Source organism: Colias eurytheme, chromosome 26 (genome assembly GCF_061535395.1).
Source record: "Colias eurytheme isolate Ceu_HAF_F1 chromosome 26, ilColEury1 Martin Lab GWU primary, whole genome shotgun sequence".
In the NCBI taxonomy this organism is placed as follows: Eukaryota; Metazoa; Arthropoda; class Insecta; order Lepidoptera; family Pieridae; genus Colias; species Colias eurytheme.
In genome coordinates, this window is record NC_143005.1 from 2,391,685 (window position 1) to 2,416,128 (window position 24,444).

Sequence of the window (24,444 nt, forward strand, 5' to 3'; positions counted from 1 at the left end):
TCATAAAGATTAATACACAAGAAAATAAGAACATATTCTAATACTAGAGAACAAAACGTTATTATATTATATAATTAATATGTCAGCATTAATATTTAATATATTATAAAGTACATTTACATCTCTGTTTCAGCGTTGATTTATCATATAAGTAAGAATTCCTCTTCTTTAGTCTAACATTTTTACAACACAACATGATACATATAGACTATGTATGCTTACATCATTAAAACTACGTCACAGATTTTGAAGAGTTTTTTAAATAGATAGAGTGATTCTTGAGGAAGGTTTTAGTTAATTTATAACTCCGCGTGAAAAGTAAGTTTTTTTTATAAACCATAAACAGCTCGGTTTGTAATCAGCTTATCACAAAATAACGTTAAAGCCCGAACACGTCCAGAGGGAAGTAATCTCGAATAAATCAACTAACTAATACTTAAATGGACTATTAAGTATTTGTTAACTTCAGTTTAAACCTCATTAAATACTTTACAACGGATTAAAATCGCAATTTGGTTAATGTATTGTTTTGAGCGTTATGAATAACCGCGTCTGCCTTTAATAATTTGTTTTAATAAAACCCGAGAAATATTTCGATATTAAACAGTAAAATATATTTATGTATAGAAGTGTGTGACCTTAAATTGCATAAAATATATCGCACACCTTCAGATTTTTTGTAAAAATCAAAATTATTGTTTCAATACTAATCGTTTAGTAAATTAACTATTTTACAAAATTACATCAAGATCGTAAATACCTTGATATAAGACTCCGACTAGGTAATTTTCCCAACTGCGTCGAAGAAAAAGGGAGTGGCATAGCGTGCGTAACAACTAAAAGAATTACATAATAAAAAAAGCCATAGCAACAAAAATATTGTTACAATTAACTCGTGAGTCATTGTTAGAATTTGAATTCAACAATTTTTATCTTTACCGTAAAATCTTTAACGGACGCTACGCAAGAACAATGTGGGTACCCATGTACAAATTAAATAGCGCAATTTGAACCTAATTGCGTTGTAATAAGAGCCATGGAATGCGTTAAGTTTACTGGGGGTCATAAAAATAAAGGGATATACCTAAAGATAGCAGACGTAGACCGAGCTCTAGTTGGCGTTTTGTTTGTTTTATCTGCTCTCAACTTTAACACTTTTTCGGTAAATATATTAGAATGTATGTTTGGAACTTTGAATTGAATATCTCGATTTGTTAGGTGTAACAAGATTTTAATATTCATACTTTATTTTTTCAACTGCGCAATTATAAAACTTGGGTTTAATTGATATTTCACTAAATATTTGAATTAAAATTAGTGAATGAAAATGACTCAATACGATAATAATATCTCATCCCAAGAATAAGGAAAACATCGATGGGTTTATGAAATATCCCGCCAGCTCCCCGACTATAAAATCTACGGGAGGTCTTCATTACATGAATGCTGTGACTCAACACAACACTTTAACGACATTTCAACTAGTGCGTTATAAAATAAAAACTAAAAATAACTTTCATAATAACGTTCAATGCACTGCAAAGTTATATTTTTGATACTTATGTAAAATAAATATATCTTCTTATATATAAAAAACCGGCCAAGTGCGAGTCGGGCTCGCGCACAAAGGGTTCCGTAGCAGCAAATATAATAAATTACAGTTAAATCAACCTATCTCAAAAACTATAAGAGATACTTTGATCAAACCAAAAATCGTTGAAAGAGTTAATTAGCATGCATCACCTCTATTTTTTTTAGAATTTTATACCCCGTAGTTATAAAAATAGAGGGGGGGGGACATACTTTTTACGACTTTGAGAGCTGATATCTCAAAAACCGTTCACTTTAAGAAAAATGTTTTTTAGAAAACTTTATATCATTTTAAAAGACCTTTCCATTGATACCCCACACGGGTATGTACATCGAAAAAAAAAATTTCATCCCTCAGTTACATGTATGGGGGGCCCCACCCCCAATTCTTTTTTTTACTATTTAGTGTCATATTTTTGTAGCGGTTCATACAACACATATTCCCATCAAATTTCATCACTGTAGTACTTATAGTTTCCGAGTAAATCGGCTGTGACAGACGGACAGACGGACAGACGGACAGACGGACATGACGAAACTATAAGGGTTCCGTTTTTGCCATTTTGGCTACGGAACCCTAAAAATGAATCGCAAAATGTGTTGGTAAGCGCATAACTCGAGAACGGCTGAACCGATTTCGATAATTCTTATTTTATTATATTCCTTGAAGTACGAGGATGGTTTTTATGTAGAGAAAACGTAAATATGTACCACGGGCGAAGCCGGGGCGGACCGCTAGTGTAAAATAAAATAGATTTGGTTATAAAATCCGATATTTATCACACTTATTTTGGGGGTATGTTGATGAAAAAAAGACGTACTGAAAATCTTTATAAATATTACTTTCCTTTGGAAAAATGGTCCGCAAGTCACTAGCCACAGTAATTCTGATAACATGCCATTTAACGAAACGTCTAGATTATAATAAACAAATACATTTCTATCCGCTGAAATCGCATACCCATAATTACCGTCAAACCAAGTAATTCGTTAAGGACTGAAATATCCGCCTAGCAACAGTTTAATAAGCGGTTAACTCGCTTGCAAACGAGATTGTCAACGTCAAACTTTACGTTATACAAATGTGGCTTTTGACGGAGTTATTACAAGGGGTGCGTAGCCTTATCAAGATCATAACGAGTATAGATTACGTCGATGTTGTTGGAGTTGAGCTAAACGGGATAAATGAGAAACGGCCGGTTCGTATATGACTATGAGTTTCGTACTTTCGTAGCAGCGAAGTTTCCAAGTAGATGTGATGGTAATGAGTAAAGTTGTAAGTATGTGGTAATATTGTCAATTTAAATGTGTGAGCTCATTGTTTACATAATAATTATATTAGATATAAACTTTATGTTTATGTAAAAAGATACCGGAAGATAATAATAATATAAGCGTGTTAAAAAAATATGGTGTACTTTGATTTTAAATATAAAAAATACATCAGTTATCACATAGATCCATAACTATATGCTATTATTATTATAGCTCAACATTATTGAAGCTTAATCCGCATATATCGCATTACTACTGAAAAATGCTTTTAACAAAGCCAAATCACCATTACCGAAATGATGACGTTTATCACAACGCGACCACGCTTGTACAGTGTTCAAAACGGCCACGTCCGATGAATTAATGATGAATAAATCTTTGTTGAATATGGGAAAGCAATCCAATTTTGGTCTTGGTTTGTTGTTTTGTTTGACCAAGCCCATTCCATATTAGCTTACTGTGACGTTAGAGGTGGCTGTTGTTTTACGTGCAAAGCGCAAAACTGTTCATTTATTCATGTTGGATTAATATTTTCGAGGTTTTAGTTCAGTCTATGTAAACGAAGAAAATCAAATACTAGTCGAATGAAATTCTATTGTAAATAACATCATAGAATGCCTTATATCTTATCAGCTTTATCACACTAATAATTTTATGGCAAATTATTATAATTTATACTTAAATCATCTTATCTTTAAATTATATCTATAAAATTATTCTCACCAGTAATTTTAAAACAAATCCCAAGACATCGTACATAATGCCTAATTCAACTATGAACGACGACGTACATTTTTAATTCTACCGCCATTAACTCGAAACCACGAGAGAATACCGGTTCCACGTGACCTTGAGATCATAAACCATTTTTTGTGGAACAGTTTCATATTTTATTAGTCTTTATAGCAGAACGTGACGAAAGTATGTGGAATTTTGTTAAATAACTTGGATACGAAGGATTGTTCTATATTGGACCTAAAAGACGAAGTCTGAATTTGATATATTCCCAAAAATTGGCGAAAAATACCTCTATATACCAAAGTGAAATACAACTATAGATGTAGTGCACTACTTCATTTATATGGTGATTAGGTAATTTATAGTAACTGAAGCTTCTAATGACTCTTTACATTATCACTGCTATTTAATGCCATGATAATGCTGATCACCTTTTATTCTAGAGCTATTCTCGTACATTATTCTAGAGGAATTATTAGAGAATTGTAAACCATCTTCCGAGGATTTTGTTTCTTGAACAGCACGAAATATAAAACGAAATGACTACTAAAATACCACAGCTTACCTAGGCATTATTGCCCATAATTAGCCACCGGAGTAACCCAGGGCAAAAGCTAAACAATATTATTAGGTAACATTATTCGTCGCGTACCAACTACCAGTAATTAAACATATTAAGTCAACCCTAATACAGGCAACGTCAAAACTTCACCGCCACTCTAATTATGAATAAGTTAACATATTAATTATCTTATATTGACATGTTTTAATGGGAGATTCGTCGTTGTGTTAATTAAGGTAAGTTGAGACAAATGTTACTTGGCTTGTTATTTAGTAAGGTAATAATTTACTAATGTACACAAAAGCTAACAAAGCCTGTGTCCTTCTCTGAAATGAAAGGGAAAATATCGGCCCACTCTTTCTGTACTTGATCGTACATTTTTCCCATCGTTCCCTTATAATAAGTACATTCCTGTAGCTTATGTATTGCCATTCATATCACACCCATATTGTTTTGCAGAAGTCAGAATTACATTCATTGACTATGAATTATCAACATTTTTCCAGATAAATCCTACAGGAAATGTGATGATATCCTAACCTCAGTTCTGCTAATAAAGAATTTCATGGAAAAACGAAATAATAGTATTATATCTGATCCTTCGGTAATCCTGGATACCAGAGGCGGCTCGTGACAAAATTTTATGGGTGTTCACTTGAAATAAAACACTGAAAATACATGGTGTAAAGCAGTACATTTATCAAAAAAATTACTTATAAAGGAAATACATACGTCTTTCTTTTTGGTGTGCAAAAATATCTATAACTTAAAGCGACAAGACATTCGTAAATATCTGTTGTTGCTTTCATCACAACCACACAACCACGGTGTTTTCACATATTGTTCAGATTTAAACACACGCGTATATGTTTTCGTTTTTGTCGTACATTTTTGCGTAAGATCAAGTTCAGGCCGTGGCGGTCCCTTAGCTTTACATTCAAGCCGAATTTGTAACGTTTTATCACACTTTTTAATGAACGCCACATTATAATTATTGTTCATTTTAACACTCACAAGTAATACTGATAAGTACAGGCTATTTCAACACGTATTTTATAATTTTAATTAGAAAATTGCATGAATCGCGCGCGAGCATTGAAGTTGACTCGAGTGTTTGTTTATATTAATAGAAGTGGTAACTGGCAACGTCGCGCAGCGCCGCGCGCGCTATCGCTGTCCTGCCGGGCAGTAAAAACGAACCGGCAACGTTTGCGGGTGCGCCGCTCCGAATTTTGCTACTTTTCCATAGAAAATCTTTTGTTTCACGCGCAGGGCTTTGGCAAAACCCTCTCTTTCACTCCTATTGGATTTCGTATTAGGAAATGTACTAAATCTTTTTTCATTGGATCGCAATCGTGAGCGCACCGCTTCGCGCGTTACATTAATACAGTAGGTATTATACAGGTGTATGGGATGATGGAATGATGGATATATTCATTGGTATTAACAGTAGTTTTAAAGATTACGATTGATTTTAAATAGTAATAATTAATGTTAATAATTAAATTAAGGAGTATGATTTTATTATAATTATTTATGGGAGTTCACTGCACCAGCGCTCCTTAGGGCGAGCCGCCTCTGCTGGATACCATTCCGTTACAACGGCAAAATGAGGTATGTTGATTAATAATTTTATGAGCGGTTTCGTGATTTTCATCCATTACGTTATGAATTGGGTCACCACTGCACTGGGGAGCTACCACACCCAGTTTAAAGCTCTAAAAATGGCAGCATAACTGTATGATATTGTGTTCAATATTTCATTATAAGAGGTATAATCCAGCCTCAAGAAGTTCAGTATTACCTATTCATCGGTGTTCGGTTTGTTACAAAATTTGATTAGCCTCAGTAAATTGCCTTTAAATATTCTGCCCTTTAGCCCAAAAGGACACAATGTAAATAGATGCATGTGGGCGTATTTACGACATGAACTATGAAAACAACCCTCACCATACATACAAAATTTAATGTATTTTTTACTACAAACTTGTAAGTCAAAGCCACTTCATTTTTCGAACACTGCTTTGTATCAAACGCAAGTGTTGTCTGTTTACTTTCAAAGTTGTAAGAAATACCGACTTAAGTGGAGAGCTTAACTTTCTATGCTTTTATTGATGTAGTCTAGGAGTTGTTACATCTCCTATTTCTTTGCCATTCTTTTGAAAGCGTTCTTTTACTTATATTTTCAATGGCTCTTATGTAAAAGTTGTATCTCAATACAGAACTTTGATTTTAGTCTTTGTCCTTTGTTATATTATAAATACACGTCTTATTATGCCAAAGACATGCTCGATAGATGAACTTTGACATATATTGCCTCCAACTTAAGTGACAGATGTTTAGGTACAATTTTTGCGTGGTTTAGGTATAAGCGAATAAACAATCAGTCAGACGACTTTCAACTATCCTTAGATATTTGATTATAATTACAATCTAAGGTTACGAATAACAATTTTGGCAGTTTGCAACCTCGCAGGATAGATTACTTTTTAACGGTTTTAACAATTTTAATGTAACATATTATTGAGTATGTATGTACATATAAACTATAAGTATAACCTACTCATATTTTGTATTGATTATGTTCATCAAATAAAGAATTACCTTTAGTTTAGGCTTAAGTGGTAAACATTTGTTTACCCAGCCTTGACAGTTAAAACTTGTAAGGTTTCATGTCATGTTTTCGTGCGATTTACCGACATACGTAATGGGATAGTGATTTTTATTATTATAGTTCATTACAATGTTAGATTTATATTTATCTCGTGTTTGTGTGTCTTATATCACTGTGGAATCACTAATACTTTCTTGTGTGTATCAATTTATTCGTAACTAGCTGTGCCCCGCGGTTTTACCCGCGTTGCTCCGCTCCTGTTGTCTTAGCGTGATGATATATATCCTATAATCTTCCTCGATAAATGGTCTATCTAACACCGAAATAATTTTTCAAATCGGACCAGTAGTTCCTGAGATTAGCGCGTTCAAACAAACAAACTCTTCAGCTTTATAATATTAGTATAGATTTATAATTTCAGTTTTTACATAGGTAGTGTTATACAATAACAGAACATTAATACCGATCATATTTCCACATCAAAACTCGTAATCACCTTAACAGTGTCAACGTAAAAGCGCGCCAAATTTACACGGATCCAATATGGCCGCCAGCGGTATGAACACACGATATTGGTTAATTAGTTAATGTGTCTAGGTGTTTTTACATTTGGGTATTAATTTTGAAATGGTGGATTAGGACGGTTGATAGGAGGAATGTATGTAGATTTGAGAATTTTATGACATAATACCAAATTTGAGGATAAATGAAATAGATAACAAAATCATTTCATTTAGTTATAAAAATTATGTCGGTACATAATAAAGTAGGTACCTAAAATAAATTATAAAACTGAACGTTGCCAGTTGTAACGCCATGTTATCATGTTACCATACAAAGATGAGTTGCATATTATGGTAACATGAATTAGAAATGAGGAAAAATATATACAGACATCTCTGAAGCGCGTTATACAACTTGTCAAAATTTTGAGCTCGACCTAAACATTATCTCTTTTTGCGTGTATAAATAAATTATTTTAAACCCTATATTATTCAACATTAGCAACGATATTACATCCTCGTTTCTTTACTTCTGATTAAATTTTAACATTTCATTAAATAATTAAAGATCTTATACATGTGTCTTATTCGTGTAGTAGCTCCTAATTCGAATGTTCGTCATGTTGATAATGTTATGATTACATTAGTTAGTTCGTTCACGTATATCTCGCAGACGTTTAAGAGGACGCGTCGATGTATATACGATAGTATAATTAATTCCTAATTATCTCGTTACGTTGATTACATGTGCGTAATCAGGGATTAGGGTTGTCAAATTGAAATTTTTTTATTTTTTTTTTATTTAAAGTGTTTAACGTATTAATAACTACGTAGTTCAATGATAAACTGTCTACCTAACAAATATATTAGATTTCTTATACTTTTGCAAACAAATACATTGATAAAAAGAATCTAATAGGTTTTTTAAATTATTTACGTAGACGTAAAACTTATATTAACGTCAAACTGAGTCGTATTTGAAAAAAAAAATTATCATTCTAACAAGAATCCAACTAGTCGACAACCTCAAGACATCTTTAAACAAATTCATATTAAATAGCAATCCACATTAAATTCCACATCTTAACGCAAAGCGAAATCCCCGATGAATTTTCGTCTAAATAATAACAAGGTGACAGCCCTAACTGTGAATTCATTTGTCAAGAGGCAACGCGTCAATCCGCGGCGCTTTGTGATTTACTCGTCGTAATTCCATAAAACGATTGTTTCTGTATTGAATATAAATGATGTCTGACTGATACCTTTTAGGGTCACATTTTGTTTTGAATTCAAACGTCCCGCGGGAGGTTGCGGACTTTAGGGCTCCCACACATAAACACGATACGACGTCGCGTCGTACAACGATGCGGCGTCGTTTCACGCGCGAGTGGTCTTCGCACACGCGGCCGAAGGAGGCTGCGTGGGGGATGCTGTTCAGGACGATTCGACCTCTGCAGCAGGTTGCTGGCACCACCCGCTAATACGGGCGGCTTACTGGGAGGACGAATCGCCCTGTATCGTTTCACGATAAGGGCTCCCACACATAAACACGATACGACGCCGCATCGTTGTACGACGCGACCGCGTCGTATCGTGTTTATGTGTGGGAGCCCTTAGTCAACGTTAACTGGCTTCAAAGAAGGTTTTTAATGTTACCTTACCACCTTTCATAAAATATTTTTTTAAAGCTTCGCATATACCTATGACCTATCCCCATTTAAATTTGATCTCACGACTTTCAATGTATCTTTATTCTTAATATAATATTAGTAGGACTATGGCGTGAACAATTAATGTTGTTGGCATCACGATTTTACTTTTATAACACAACTGATTAAAATGAGAAAGTATATTAGGATATACGAGTATATAAATTACATTACTCCATTTTATTGTAATGAATTTTAGAGAATTTAATCTGTAAAAGAGTAACATGCATATATCCATGCACTCAATGTAATAAATTCTCATGGAATCAAGACGAAATTTACCTCATATACACCCTGTATACCCGATTTCTTGGAATCTACGAATGCTACCTGAGATTATCATACCTTTTTACATAGCTAAGAACATGCACATGTTTTTAAAAACATCTGCAGACACATTTTCATAGAGATTTTTTTCAATATCTTTGTTAAAACGAGTTAACTTAATTACTTTAATGTTATTATTTTTAGTTTAAAAGCCATTTCTTTGAATTGTTTGCAGCGATATGGATTTTTATTGCTGAGAATTATTGTTTAACTCAACTTTTACATAAAAACTCAAAAAAACCCAGACCAAATAAGTAAAATAAAAAATTAAAGGCTAAATGCGAAGATAAAGTGGCATTTTCAAGAAAAAAAATTAAAATTGCAATAACTCTTCAATGGCTAACTTTTGGATATGGTATTATATGATCAAATCAGTTTGTTTTTACCAATACTACACGCTCTTAACAGGAATAGGTCGACTTAACCTGTAGGCTGTAACCCTGTATACATACCACAGTAGTGTTTCAATAGCAGATAGGTACGTCACTTTTAATTCGTAGTAAAAGCTTAACTAACAGAATAGAAATAATATTTGACGAATACCTCTCGCGACACATCGTCTCATGAGAGCTAGAGGACATACAATCGATACATTTTTACTGTATCAAGCTGATAATGTGTTCTTAGCGTAGATGTATTTATTCTACGATTGACTTTGAGTTTTCTTATACGAAATGCGACTTAATATAATCTGATCAGGAGATGGATTTCACTTTTCTCTATTGTGTTAATTTTATATCTGATTTAGACGTGTATTTTATTAAAAATCCCGATTTTGTAGTTTACCTACGCAGCGATGTATCCATCCATAACTTACGTTAATATTTAATTATTTAAGTAGTACATAATATTCAAAATGTCATCAAAACATGTTCATCAAATTAATTATTTTACTTACAAACATACAAACACTAATTCTAATAAGATACATCTTACATTGGAATCCATACAAAATAAGACTGAAACTGATTAAAGAACATCCATACTTAATATTATAAATGCGAAAGTAACTCTGTCTGTCTGTCTGTTACTTAATCACGACTGAGTGGGTAGAGGGAGTGGGTAGATGGAGTGGGTGGGTAGAGGAGTGGGTGGGTAGAGAAGTGAGTGGGTAGAGGAGTGAGTGGGTAGAGGGGTGAGTGGGTAGAGGGGTGAGTGGGTAGAGGGAGTGAGTGTGTATAGGGAGTGAGTGGGTAGTGTGAGCGGGTGGCTAGCCTGAACGGGTGGGTAATTCACTCACACTACCCACTCACTCTTCTACCCACTCACTCACAATACCCACCCACTCTGGGTATTGTGAGGGAGTGAGTGGGTAGATATAGTGGGTATGTAGTGTTTCAGTGGGTAGTGAGTGGGTGGGTAGAGGAGTGGGTGGGTAGAGGAGTGGGTGGGTAGTGTGAGTGAGTGGGTAGAGGGAGTTAGTAGGTAGTGTGAGTGAGTGGGTAGAGGGAGTGGGTGGGTAGAGGACTGAGTGGGTAGTGTGAGTGATTGTGTAGAGGGAGTGAGTGGGTAGAGATAGTGGGTATGTAGTGTGAGTCAGTGGGTAGTGTGAGTGGGTGGGTAGCGTGAGGGGGTGTGTAGAGTGGGTGGGTTGAGGTGTGAGTGGGTAGAGGAGTGAGTGGGTAGAGGAGTGAGTGGGTAGAGGGAGTGAGTGGGTAGTGTGAGCGGGTGCGTAGTGTGAGCGGGTGGGTAATTCACTCACACTACCAACTGACAAAGTGAGTGGGTAGTGTGAGTTAGTGTGTAGAGGGAGGGAGTGAGTGGGTAGAGGAGTCAGTGGGTAGAGGGAGTGAGTGGGTAGAGGGAGTGAGTGGGTAGTGTGAGCGGGTGGGTAGTGTGAGCGGGTGGCTAGCGTGAACGGGTGGGTAGAGTGGGTGGGTATTGTGAGTGAGTGGGTAGAGGAGTGAGTGGGTAGAGGGAGTGGGTAGGTAGTGTGAGTGAGTGGGTAGAGGGAGTGGGTGGGTAGTGTGAGTGAGTGGGTAGAGGGAGTGAGTGGGTAGTGTGAGCGGTGGGTAGTGTGAGTGAGTGGATAGAGGAGTGAGTGGGTAGAGGACTGAGTGGGTAGAGGACTGAGTGGGTAGAGGACTGAGTGGGTAGAGGACTGAGTGGGTAGAGGACTGAGTGGGTAGAGGACTGAGTGGGTAGAGGAGTGAGTGGGTAGAGGAGTGAGTGGGTAGAGGAGTGAGTGGGTAGTGTGAGTGAGTGGGTAAATATAGTGGGTATGTAGTGTGAGTCAGTGGGTAGTGTGAGTGGGTGGGTAGAGTGAGTGGATGGGTAGCGTGAGTGGGTGGGTTGAGTGAGTCGGTAGGTTAAGTGAGTGGGTGGTTGAGTGAATGAGGGGGTGAAAGAAAGCATTTTCGAAACATGTGAATGTGTTTCTTAAATGGATCCTAAAGTATGTTGTATGATACTTATACAGGGTGTCATTCACGCCTAAACTACTGAACCAATTTTCATGAAATTTGGTATGGAGATATTTTGACACCCGAGAAAGGACATAGCCAACTTTTTATCCCGGGAAAAGGACTCAATCCCGGAAATCCCACGGGAAAGGTAAATATGCGGTTTTTCTTTGACTGCGCGGGCGAAGCCGCGGGCGGAAACCTAGTAACCTATAATTGCCTGCAAATTGCAATATACAATTTTAAAATTAAAATAAGCACATGCTAATAAAATCACTTGAAAATATCGTTCAGTAGAATTCTATTTAACTTCCCTCAATAAAGAAGTTTATTGAAAATTGATCCCTTGGAATCTATCCATTAGTTTGAACGTAATATTACTTTTATTCCGTATTTATATTTCCAAAGTGGCATTTAATTTGTTTTTCATTTGAATACGAATAATAAGTATTGCGTAGGAGACTGAAGACCTCTTGTTATATTGTGATTGATTTCTTGGAAGATGTGTTTATAGTGTATTGAGTTTGTTGATATGAACTATATTTGTGAAAAGCTAATAATTGTTACAATTTATATTACTCTATGAATAAGATATATACAAAGAAATATACCAGACATGTTTTTGAGGTAAAAAAAACAGGTTATTTATTATATGAAAGTATATACATATTTATACGGTGGCCACGATTATTTAAGTATCGATTATACATCTGTTTTTTCTAGGGTTTATAAAGGTTACAAAGATTACCTGATAGTTATTATTTTAGGCAGATAACGTCGCAGAACTCGCAGACAATATTGTAAAAAATATGCTTAATTTAACGTACTTATCTTTTTTGAAAATACAAGTTGTAATCATAAACATCGGGTCAAAAGTAGGTATAGGCTGAGAGTATTTCCGAAAAAAAGTCAGTATATTTTTCTACGAGTAAAAGAAAAAGCCCGTAGATTGATAGATGGATCCGATCCTTGACACTAATTTGCCAAGATGTCTTAAATACTAACTACCCACTAAACTAATGTAGCCTATCGTCTGAATTTAGGAAAATAGAAGTCAATTAGTCTAGTTAATACAATTACCAGATCAAATAGTATACAATGAAATACAAATAAGCGTATCTTCAACAGAGGACGACTTGAATCCCAGCCTAAGGTTTCCAAATCTTTCTAATCAACACAGTTGATTGCGTACCCGGTACCAGAATAATACAGCCACCGCAACTTCAACCATAGTCCTATAACAATAAGAGCGTAATCCGTATAACATATATTTGAGAAGCTCCTAAACAAACATCTTCGTGTTTGAATAATTATTTAGTTCCTCAACAATGGAGGGTAGGAAACTGGAAAGACTTGTATGAAAACTGATTTTATAATGTGCGTAATGAATGTTTGTGAAAACAAATCTCGTTAGGGAATGAGATTTTGTGGGATTACATAATATTATTATACGGTATTTTATTTGGTTTTGTCATAGTATAAAGAGATTTGAGTGCGTGGGTTGGTTAAGTAATAAGGCTGTTTTATGGGGATGGTTTCTGGTCGAAGTGAAAATTGTTTAAGCGCGTTGACAGTAAAATTTCAAGGTCGCGTCATGACAATACCGTCACGTCATGGAATAAGGCGACGATTTTGGTATCTTTGAATCTTGCCAAAAAAGTTTCACATCTGACACGTGTGCTCGGCAGCTCGGCATACACGCCCTTTTTTGTAGTAATTCGTTTGGTAACAACTTGAAGAAAAACTACAAGTATTATTAGTATAAACTAAAATAGATATATGTTAGTCTCATTCTTTGTTCAATCAGTGTTACAAAAATATTAATTGATCATTAAAATTACAAGAATAATTCATTAATTAGTAATTATTGTAACTGATCAGACAGAAATCCTTACAATATCATATATTATAGCTTTTATTTATTAAATAAATGTTTAAGTACATTTATTATAATTTATTTTTGTTTGGTAAATTTTCCTTTCATGTATTAATTAACGAACGTCTATCATATGTTTTAAGAAAGCTCCGCTAGATGGCGCTTGTACTAAAATCACAAATTAAGGTTAAGGCCTATTCAAACCACGGGCGGTAGCGGATACCGCTCTTGTTCGAACCTTTATGTTATTTTACCTATATCTATATTCTATACTAATATTATAAAGAGGAAAGGTTTGTAATTATGTATGTATGTATGTATGGTTTTCACGCATAAACTACTGGACCGATTACAATGAAATTTAGCACACATATAGAGGGTAACTTGGATTAACACATAGGATAGGTTTTATCCCGGAAATCCCACGGGAACTATGCGGGTTTTCTTTGAAAATGCGGGCGAAGCCGCGGTCGAAAAGCTAGTGTAGTATAAAATTGATAATACTTACGTTTCGATATCGTTTTTAGCGATATCTAATTCATGGTACGTGGCCAAAACGCCTCATCCGTTTGGTGTATTTAATCTGAAACAAATTATAGGGATAATTAATTATTTTCTCAGTAGTTTCCGTTAAGATTACAATCTATCTTCATTAAAATCTAAACATAATTACAGTGAAACTTGGTTAAGTGGGACCTGGATAAGTGAGAAACCTCCATAACTGGAACTCATGCTGAGGTCCCAACACTTTGGCACTGAATTACCTCTGTTAGTGGGACGAGGTAAACCTCTATATCTGGGATTTGTTCTTTCGATTTATCGTCATAGTTACCTCTATAACTGAGATAACATTGTTTTTTTACTCATTCTTATTCTACCCACAAATTTTGGAATTATTGTATTATGGATCCCTATTAATGGAACCCTCTGTAAATGAGGTAGATATTTATTTATACCTGTATATCTGAGACACTGGGTAAGTGGAATACCTCTATAAGTGAAACGACATTGCAGGACCCTTGATGTCTCACAGACTCTCACTTAACCAGGTTTCACTGTAGTACATTTTGGCATAAAAGGAAGTATGCATTAATAGTAACAAAAGTTTCTTAATTTTAAATTTTCAATGTAGGAAAGATTGAAACTTTAAAATTGTCCGTGATTTGGGCAAAAAAAATCACATAAAAATGTGTAGATACATAAAGAGATATTTACTTCCACGCACATTAAATTCTCATCAAAATCAATCCAGCAGTTTAAAACAAAACATAACATTTAGCTACATACATTTCCTCTAAAGCATCTATTAAATAAAGCGGAAATACCGAACCCAGGTGTCAGAGTGTATGTAACATGTGATGACCATCCAAATGTAAATAGATAATGAACTATTTCAGTCATCCGCTCGGATAGTTCTACACTGAAAGCGATAATAAATAATAATTACGCTATTATTGCCTACTGGATGATTTTATAAACTAAACTACTTATTTATTTTATTTATTTAACACTTTATTGGTTGTACAAATAGGAAACCTTAGAATTACTTAAAGCTAAAAACTGCAGAGTACAAGTACAACTAACTTGGCAGCCTTATCACTTAGTAGTGATCTCTTACAGGCAACGAGCATGTACCCCAACACGTTGGGGTACATGCTCGTTGCTTACAGGTAACATCGGTAAAAGGTAACGAGCAAAAATATCATTACATTTACTTATATCCTACCTAGAAAAGTATCCTGTGGAAATAGTTTTTACGGAAATAGTTTTTACACATATTTTGAAATTAAGGAACTAAAGGTTAAGTAATATTACTGCCTAGACATTTTTTAAGTTACCCGGTCTACATGATAATATAGATAAACACGTAAAACATCTTCGGATATTTTCTGATAATAACCTAGGTCCTAGGCTAATTACTATAATTATGGTATAAAATACAAATATATAAAATGTATCACTTTAACGATAGTAGCGAAAAAATAATAAATTGTCTTAAATTACGACAACAACACGGAAACAGAAAATACTATTTACCTATCTATTTCATATCATATAATTCCTACAATATTAGTTATTACATATTTTTCAAAACCTAATCGGTCAATGTGTCACAACAGAGACTAAACAACAAATGTAAACTTCTAGTAATATACATTTCATACAAAAATCATATTGTATATCTATAGTTTAGCACTATCCCTGGAATGTAGACCTAACCCAGATACGAATCTACCTGCGTCGATTGAGCCTCTACCCAAGGTTACCTAATGTCATACGTGCGAGACAAAACAACGTTACGTACTCGCGAATAAATTAGTTTGTGACTGATTAAACCGAGATTTAATGTTACAGGGAATAATTAAGAGACACGTTTCTGTTATATTTACGGTTAAAATATTGATCGAAGTAAGTAAAATTTACATAGCTTTAGTTAATTTAAGACTTATTTTTAGAGAATTATTTTTATATCAATAAATATTCCATCTACCCATAAACCATAATTCATCAAAAGTATATCAGCTATTCAGACTTGAAATGTACAAACAGGCAGTTTATTTTTATAGCTGTTAGTAAGTATAGGTATTTTAATAATTCTTATAAATTATAATATTATTGGCTACTAAAAACCTAGTCGTCGAAATTCGATAATCATTGTGTACTAATGAATCCTATAGAGTTACAATAACAAGGTATTTAAAGACTCGTAGCGAAAATATCCAATTGGTTTTGAGAAGGTCGACACAGATGTCAGAACCATTACCACCCACACAATCGAATGGGTTCATAATTAAATAATTTAGATTAATCTATATGTCTGTCTGTTCAAACGTTTTACAATACGTCCAAGGTTCGAAAGAATAGCCTCGTTATATTATTCGATTGAATAGATATAAGTACATGTATTATGTATTTAGTACTGAAGTTCAAACACTTTATATGTTAAGGTTGTACTTGTAGATATTGTTCAAATCACAATTGTTTTAAATAATTTATAACAAAATATTATATTAGATGCATTTTTAAGGTCATAAATACTTATAAGGAAGGAATAATAAATCTACATAATTATAACAAAACGAACTTTATTCCATATCTATATTTCCCTGTTTTTATAATAAACACAAACTTCTAAAATATCTCCAAAACACTAACCTACAACCAACCAAATCATCCTACCTTTCAAATGCTCTTTTAAAGTCCAATTACTTTCAAAGCAAACCTTATACCAACCCGCGGTCCAGACAAGTAGGTACATACCTACATAGTTACCTAGGTAATACCTATGTACAGTGCTTTAGCCAAATTTAGGATTCCCTTTGAGCTAGTGCCACTTCCTCTGCGTTTGTAACTGGATGCTGGAGTGGATCGTCGACAGCTTTATAAATTATCCTGCAGTTTGTTTCGTGGTTAAGCGTCGTACGTCGGAGTCAGGAAGTGGATGGGTCATTAGACAAATAATTTTTAAAATAAATAAAAATAAACAAGGTGACATTGGAATACTATTAAGTTATTAACAACATAGTTTTGGTCTTTCTTAAGATTGTTTATATTAAATTAGTTATAACTTGAATGAAATCTAGCGTAAATAAATCGCAATAAAACAAAAGAGATACAATTAAGAAAACTAATTACAATTAACAAACAACTTAATCGTTACATCTGAATGAAATTAATGTCTTTATATCTTCCATTACGACTTTTTCTTAATAATTGAAACCGGCCCAAAATCATCCCTGAATACATATGCAAATATAGGGACCTATTTACAAGGGACACCTGATCATTATGCGCTGGAATCGCTTACGTTTTAATTAAAGCGGACTCGTAACAGCGCTACATCGCTTTATGTCTTCATCGTTGTTAAGCCTGATGTTTTGATTTGCGGTTATGCACGTGATTATCATATACAGTGAAACTTGGTTAAGTGGGACCTGGATAAGTGAGAAACCTCCATAACTGGAACTCATGCTGAGGTCCCAACACTTTGGCACTGAATTACCTCTGTTAGTGGGACGAGGTAAACCTCTATATCTGGGATTTGTTCTTTCGATTTATCATCATAGTTACCTCTATAACTGAGACAGCGAGTAAATTTTATATGCATAAACCTCTGTAACTGAGATAACATTGTTTGTTTACTCATTCTTATTCTACCCACAAATTCCACACGTAATTCCAAGTACGTAAGTACAAATTTTGAGCTTCAATTACCTTCAGTTTTAGTTTCACTTTACTATCATAAAGATTTTTATTTGAAAAATGTCAAATTATTATTGGAACCCTCTGTAAATGAGACAGATATTTATTTATACCTGTATATCTGAGACACTGGGTAAGTGGAATACCTCTATAAGTGAAACGAAATTGCAGGTCCCTTGATGTCTCACTTAACCAGGTTTCACTGTAACTAATTATGTTTGTTTGAGTTCAGATTTTATACGAAAATGTTTATTTATACTGTTACGGAATAACAAAATGTTATGTTACTTACTGTACGTAAAAGATATAAAAAACAGCTTAGTTTGATGAATAGCTGCAGTGTTGCGACACTGAACTAAACAAAATCCATCTGACTTTTAGACCTCGTTTTTCATAAAATAGACTTTGATAAAACTCGATTTTTGTGCTAAATTGTTGTGTAGTTTTGTTGGTACATATTTTATTCCATGCGAGTGACAAATGTTACGATTTCAAAGACTGAACTAAACTGCGATCTATACAGCGTTTTATGAAAATCTATTTGATTCATTATTTAGGTCGTCAATGTTTTTTTTTTCATTTCATTTTTTATCTAGCAATCACACGATGAACTTGTACTAGGCGATCATAACATGAGAGGAGTTTAAAAGTTCCCTTACCATTTACAAATTTATGACTTAATTTTATTTTAAAACCGTGCCCATTCTCTTCTACAAACAGTAACAGCGCAACACAAGTACCAGGCGATCATAACAAACTAAGAGGTTAAGTTCGCTCACCATTTGAACTCATTAGCCAGCTAACTCAGTTACACTTCATGTTCGTATTAGTTGTTTTACTTGGAACGCTTCTAGAACTTTCTAACGAAGCACTCGCTTCGATTCGTGCTATTAATTGACACTGGCTTCTTCAAACAGAAGTTTGTAAGAGCTTGTTTATTGTGTTGTGGTATTTATTAATTGTATTCAGTCTTTGTACTTTTGTTTTTTATTGAATGTTTTGCTACTGACTTAAGAATTAACATTACGTCTCTTTTAAGAAGAAATCTTTCTGTTTCCATTCGAATATGTTGCCCTTACGCTTACGTATACGTACTTACACCTTATAACTTGGACTATCTTGCTATCTACCACTCAAAGCTTTGACAGTCATCAGTATACCAAAACAGAAATACGCAAACTCAATTACATAATCTACTGTGAAATTAATTCCTGTCACACGTAATTAATGTACAATGATACGATCCCATTAATTTATCTCACTTTTGATCGAAATAATATTAATCACAATATAATATTTTACAAACGAAGTTTAAATTTCTATATAATAATACCGGGAAACGTCGCTTCCTATAAACAAAACGCGACAGTAAAATGTAATGTCTTTTAATTAATTAATTAATATTTTAAAAGCGTCACCCCTATAGCGCCCTTGGTATTGTATAAGTTACAACGTAATTTAAACCTTAATTTGTTTGGATATAGTTGAAATTCACAAAGCAATTATAACGTGAGCCTTCGACCCGTTACCGTAAGAGGATATTTAGTGAGGGATAATATTTAATTGAATACGATATTGCATGTTGCCATGTCATTAGTTTGAGTACAATTGTAAATTAAACTAGCCATTAATTGCGGCTTTGTCTGCTTTATTAGTTTAGGGCATTTTTTAGGGTCTTTTTATTATTTTCTGCCTCCACAGACATTAACCAGGCTACTTATAAAAGCATAATTATTGAGAAAATTCATTAATTACTAATCAATAGTTGCAATAAATATTTCGTTGATCGACACTATCATTAAAATATACATTTAAACAAATATTACTGAAAATTTAATAAACAACATACTTTACAACAATACCCCAAAAAAGCAAACAAAAACAAACATTTTAAAAGCAACAAATTTAATTATGACACTCGATATATCGTTTTCATTAACTCGGTTTTCCGATATTGATATTGCATTAACATACGTTCATTAATTGTTTGAGAACAATTCACTGTTTAAATTTGCAGTTTTGTCATTTTAAAATAAATTTTATTTTTGGTGTTGCGAAAACAATGAATGCTTGGGGTAAAAATTTTAAACAAACTTATTCAATATTATATGCATTGTGAAGACAAAGCTTGTTTTTTGATTTTACAAAACAATGAATAACAATTTAAATTCTGATACATTCAAATTGCCTTTAACTACCAAATTGCAAAAAATCTATCAATCGAAATAAAAACACATCTTTCAGACGCGCTTACGCTAAAATCTAACACTAGAAAATACTAACAAATATAACTTAATTCAAAATTAAAAAAAATCATCTTGTTATTATTTATTATCCATACTAATATTATAAATGCGAAAGTAACTCTGTCTGTCTGTCTGTTACTCAATCACGCCTAAACTACTGAACCAATTTGCATGAAATTTGGTATGGAGATATTTTGATACCCGAGAAAGGACATAGGCTACCTTTTATTGCGAAATATGTACCACGGGCGAAGCCGGGGCGGACCTCTAGTAGTACATATTTGTATTTATCTTTCCACACTACAATATATCATATCATATCACTGCATATTCCATAGTTCCATGTTCTCGAAGCTTCGAGAATGTTCACCCCGGGCCAATATTATAGTCCTTTCCACCTAAGATGATTTCTGTGACACATCGATTTTTGACACGTGTAGAGATGTCGGTTACTGAAATCGTATCAATTGTTTCCGATAATCGATAATATTCTATATGGAAATGAAATCGATTTGAATAAAGTACCAAAATTAGTTTTTTCGGCATTTCGCCAACAATTAACCCATTGACCACCGTAAGGCCCGATCGGGGCGCGACACAATAGATTTTCTATTGTGTCTGTGATTCCGAGGACTGATGGATTAACTAAGGAATTTTAGCAAACAACAGCAACAAAAAGTCAACAATAACAATTAGTAAAAATAACAGAATACCACGTAAAGTATCAATATAAAAATGCATCTTGTATACAAGGCTGACGTACTCGTACAGACGATTGACTCGATTGACAAACGATTACAAGATGGGCGCCGATTATATGATTTTCCAACTCTATGATTTTTCAACGATCCATTTCATGTACACGAATTGCGTAGGTATTATATTTTTGTGTTATTTTATTTTATTTTTCATTATATTAAACTAAACAATACTGTTTTTGATTTATAAGCTTAAGATGTTTCATTTTTATATTTTTGGTAATAATGCCGCCATAAAATAAAAATATTATGCACTGAAATTATTTTGACTTTTTAAACATAAAATACGTAATTCGGAACACGATGAAGTGTCACAGGAATCATCCTAAATGAAAAGGACTATAGTAAATCTTGTCGAATTTATATTGTTTAATTAACAAACACGTGCGCGTCATAGCCCAATCTAATTCTGTCCCGGGTTTGAGGGGAGGTTTCCACTATTATAACTATACTGGTTTTAGTATATTTTTGTCTATGAGTAAATCTATACTAATACTAGCGGTCCGCCCCGGCTTCACCCGTGGTACATATGAAAAATAGATGTTGGCCGATTCTCAGACTTACCCGATATGCACAGAAAATTTCATGAGAATCGGTCCACCCGTTTCGGAGGAGTATGCAGACTAACATTGTGACACGAGAATTTTATATATAAGATTATAAAGGTGAAAAGTTTGTTTGAACGCGCTAATATCAGGAACTACTGGTCCGATTTGAAAAATTCTTTCTGTGCTAGATAGCCCATTCATCGAGGAAGGCATATCATATCATCACGCTAAGAACAGGATCGGAGCCACGCGGGTAAAACCGCGGAGCGCAGATAGTTTATTAATTATTTATAAACGAATACTAGCTGTCCCGGTAAACGTTCTGCCTTATCACTTAGGCCTGAGAGGTATGAAAAGTAGATGTTGTTGACTTTCAGAGCTACCCGATATGCATACAAAATTTAATGAGAATCGGTCAAGCCGTTTCGGAGGAGTGAAGTGTGTGTGAAGTGAAGTGGGAGAGGAACAAATATTGATAGACGAGAATTTAATATATTCGATTTTGTTTGTCTGTTTTTCACGAAATGCACACAACAGAGCGTTGGATTCGACATAGAAATCAAAGGTATCTTAATTCTTAAGTCATAATATGTATAATACAATCATGTACTATAAATATAATTATAACTATCGCGAGTATTTCGCACGTGTATTTTTTCATACCCATTTGATAAAAACCTCGTATGTTAACATCACAAACAGACAACCATATTATTTATTTGTATGGATACTTGAACATATTCCAACCGCCACAACCGTCAACTAAATATAGAACATAATATACTATTTAGCATAAACAACAATAGGTCTTATTTAACAAAAAACACGACCATACGGGTGAGCGCTATAGCAAAATACGGGTGGAGTCAATGATCTTGGAAATCGCACTTTATACAAGGTCATAAGGATGATAATACATCACCGCAAGTTCTTAGTGGTGTTTAGTGAGCGCTCAACAGATGGCGCTGTAATTAAAAAGGATTAAGTCGGATTTTGTGAGGGGTTGTGAAATAATATGCATTTATATTTGAGTTTCGCTTCTACACTGTTTCGAAATGCTGATTTAATTCACAGCTCGTTCTTAATTCATGCAAATATTTAAAATTAAAAATATCGGTTTATCCATAATTATAAAGCTTTTTCTATTATTAGATACGGTTGTGATATTTTAAGACCTAACAATCTGTAAGCCTATTTGCGTTTTTCTCAATACGTAAAATAAAGTCTCATGCTGTTTCGATTTATTAAAATACTATAACACAGACTAATTACAATAGAGATTAGCCCACTATACACGATACTCAAAAGTATGTGGTCTGAAGTCTTATTTTTGTATAGGTACATACTTGTAAAAATAACGAGATTCACCACACTTAAAAAGACAAGTACGACTGATCATTTTTGTCTACTTCTGAAAATATCAAATGCGAAAGTTTGTGAGGACGTGTGTGTGTGTGTGTTTGTTACTCTTTCACGCAAATACTACTGAACCAATTACAATTTAATTTAGCACAGATATAGAGGGTAACTTGGATTAACACATAGGATAGGTTTTATCCCGGAAATCCCACGGGAACGGGAACTATGCGGGGTTTCCTTAGAAAACGCGGGCGAAGCGGGCGGAAATCTAGTTTAATATAATTTACACTTTCAAAGACTCAGTACGACGTATTTTTAATAACCTTTTACCTTTCCCCTATAAATATCTACACGTATCATGGCTATTAATTACCTACACCATAAACCAACACTTCCCTTCGACCAGTACGTTCCATGAAACGCATAATTATTGGTGATTAAAAATCAATTTGAGCCCAAGCATCGGTGTTAGTTCACTTTTATATATTCCCGTTAATATTTTATAGTTATATCTGAGGGCTTATTATTAGTTTTGTGTTACATTTATAGCTGATATAAAATGAAATGTTTTGATAGGCTTAAAATATTTTTGAAGCGAAGCTATGAATTTTTAAATCTCGTGACTTTTAGGACGTTTATTTGTTCTGTGACGTGATTTATTTCGAGTATTACAGTTTTCATACGTGAAATATAGTCAAAAATGTATCAGATAAAAATTAAACACTTAATTAAACACCAGAAACACATTGAACCTTTGAAACCTTCACAGGTGAGGATGTGAAAAGGTTGTCACAAACACAGTAAAAAAACTATAGAATCGATAGTTTAATTTTTTAGATACGACAGTCTACGATATAATCGAATTAAAATAATTATATTTTGTGAGTTAAGAAATGTTAGACATGACAAAATAGAACTACTAGAAACGTTGATTAGTAAAGAGTAAAATGATTCAATATTTACATTAAAGTTTTCCCTTACAATAGCCAAGCAACAAAACATACAATCCAACATTTTCAAGGTCCCCAAATAATTAGGAAAGTACCACAATGAATTATTTATCCTTCCACATACAGAAAGGGCAACTATAAAACGTAGAATTTAAGGCTGGGGTGCGAAAAATTCCGCTGGTTTATGTGAACGTACGTATTAATAATTCATTTGTAATCCCCAAGTCTGCGGTGAGCCTAAAGTGTATTTCGGGGGTGACCATGTTTTATTGAAAACAAAGGACAACTTTGTTGCCATTGTTTTGGTGAACGGAGCGCGTTTCGGGAATACGGACGATAATACCGGCTATTCTGAATCTTGGAGTAGGTTACGCGAATTTTACATTTTGTGTACCTATTGTAAATGTACAAGCAAGGTTAAACAAGTTTGAATAAAGTGAAAATTCTGTATTATGTTTACATTGAGCGCATTGAAATATATTTCGATTGCTAGCTTGACTTTATACAGCAAGACGATACTATAAGTTTGTAAAAATATATATGAATTACTTTGTCATTTATAGTATATCTTTCGTATTATTAATTTTCTATCTCTTCCTTGCAATGAGCAAACTTAAATTAATTTCGTCCCAAATAAATCGAAACTCATACCCACCCCGCGCTATCTTATTCGCCCTCAGACGAGAAATAAAATTCCCACCCGCTTTCTTTTTCTAAAGGAAAATCTTTCGAATGAAGTTTTCTCGGAGTAAGAAATTAATTATTCGCTAAATCGTTAAATACT

General features: G+C 34.0%; 1 protein-coding gene across 9 annotated transcripts in view; it reads right to left on the reverse strand.

Moving 5' to 3' along the window:
- Positions 1–24,444, reverse strand: part of brat (tripartite motif-containing protein brain tumor) — a 393,821-nt gene that overhangs the window by 79,534 nt on the left and 289,843 nt on the right. For all 9 annotated transcript variants that reach the window (XM_090116981.1, XM_090116982.1, XM_090116978.1 and 6 more), the window contains one exon: positions 14,105–14,179. The gene's annotated coding sequence lies outside the window, so the exon portion shown is untranslated. The remainder of the gene's footprint in view (positions 1–14,104; positions 14,180–24,444) is intronic.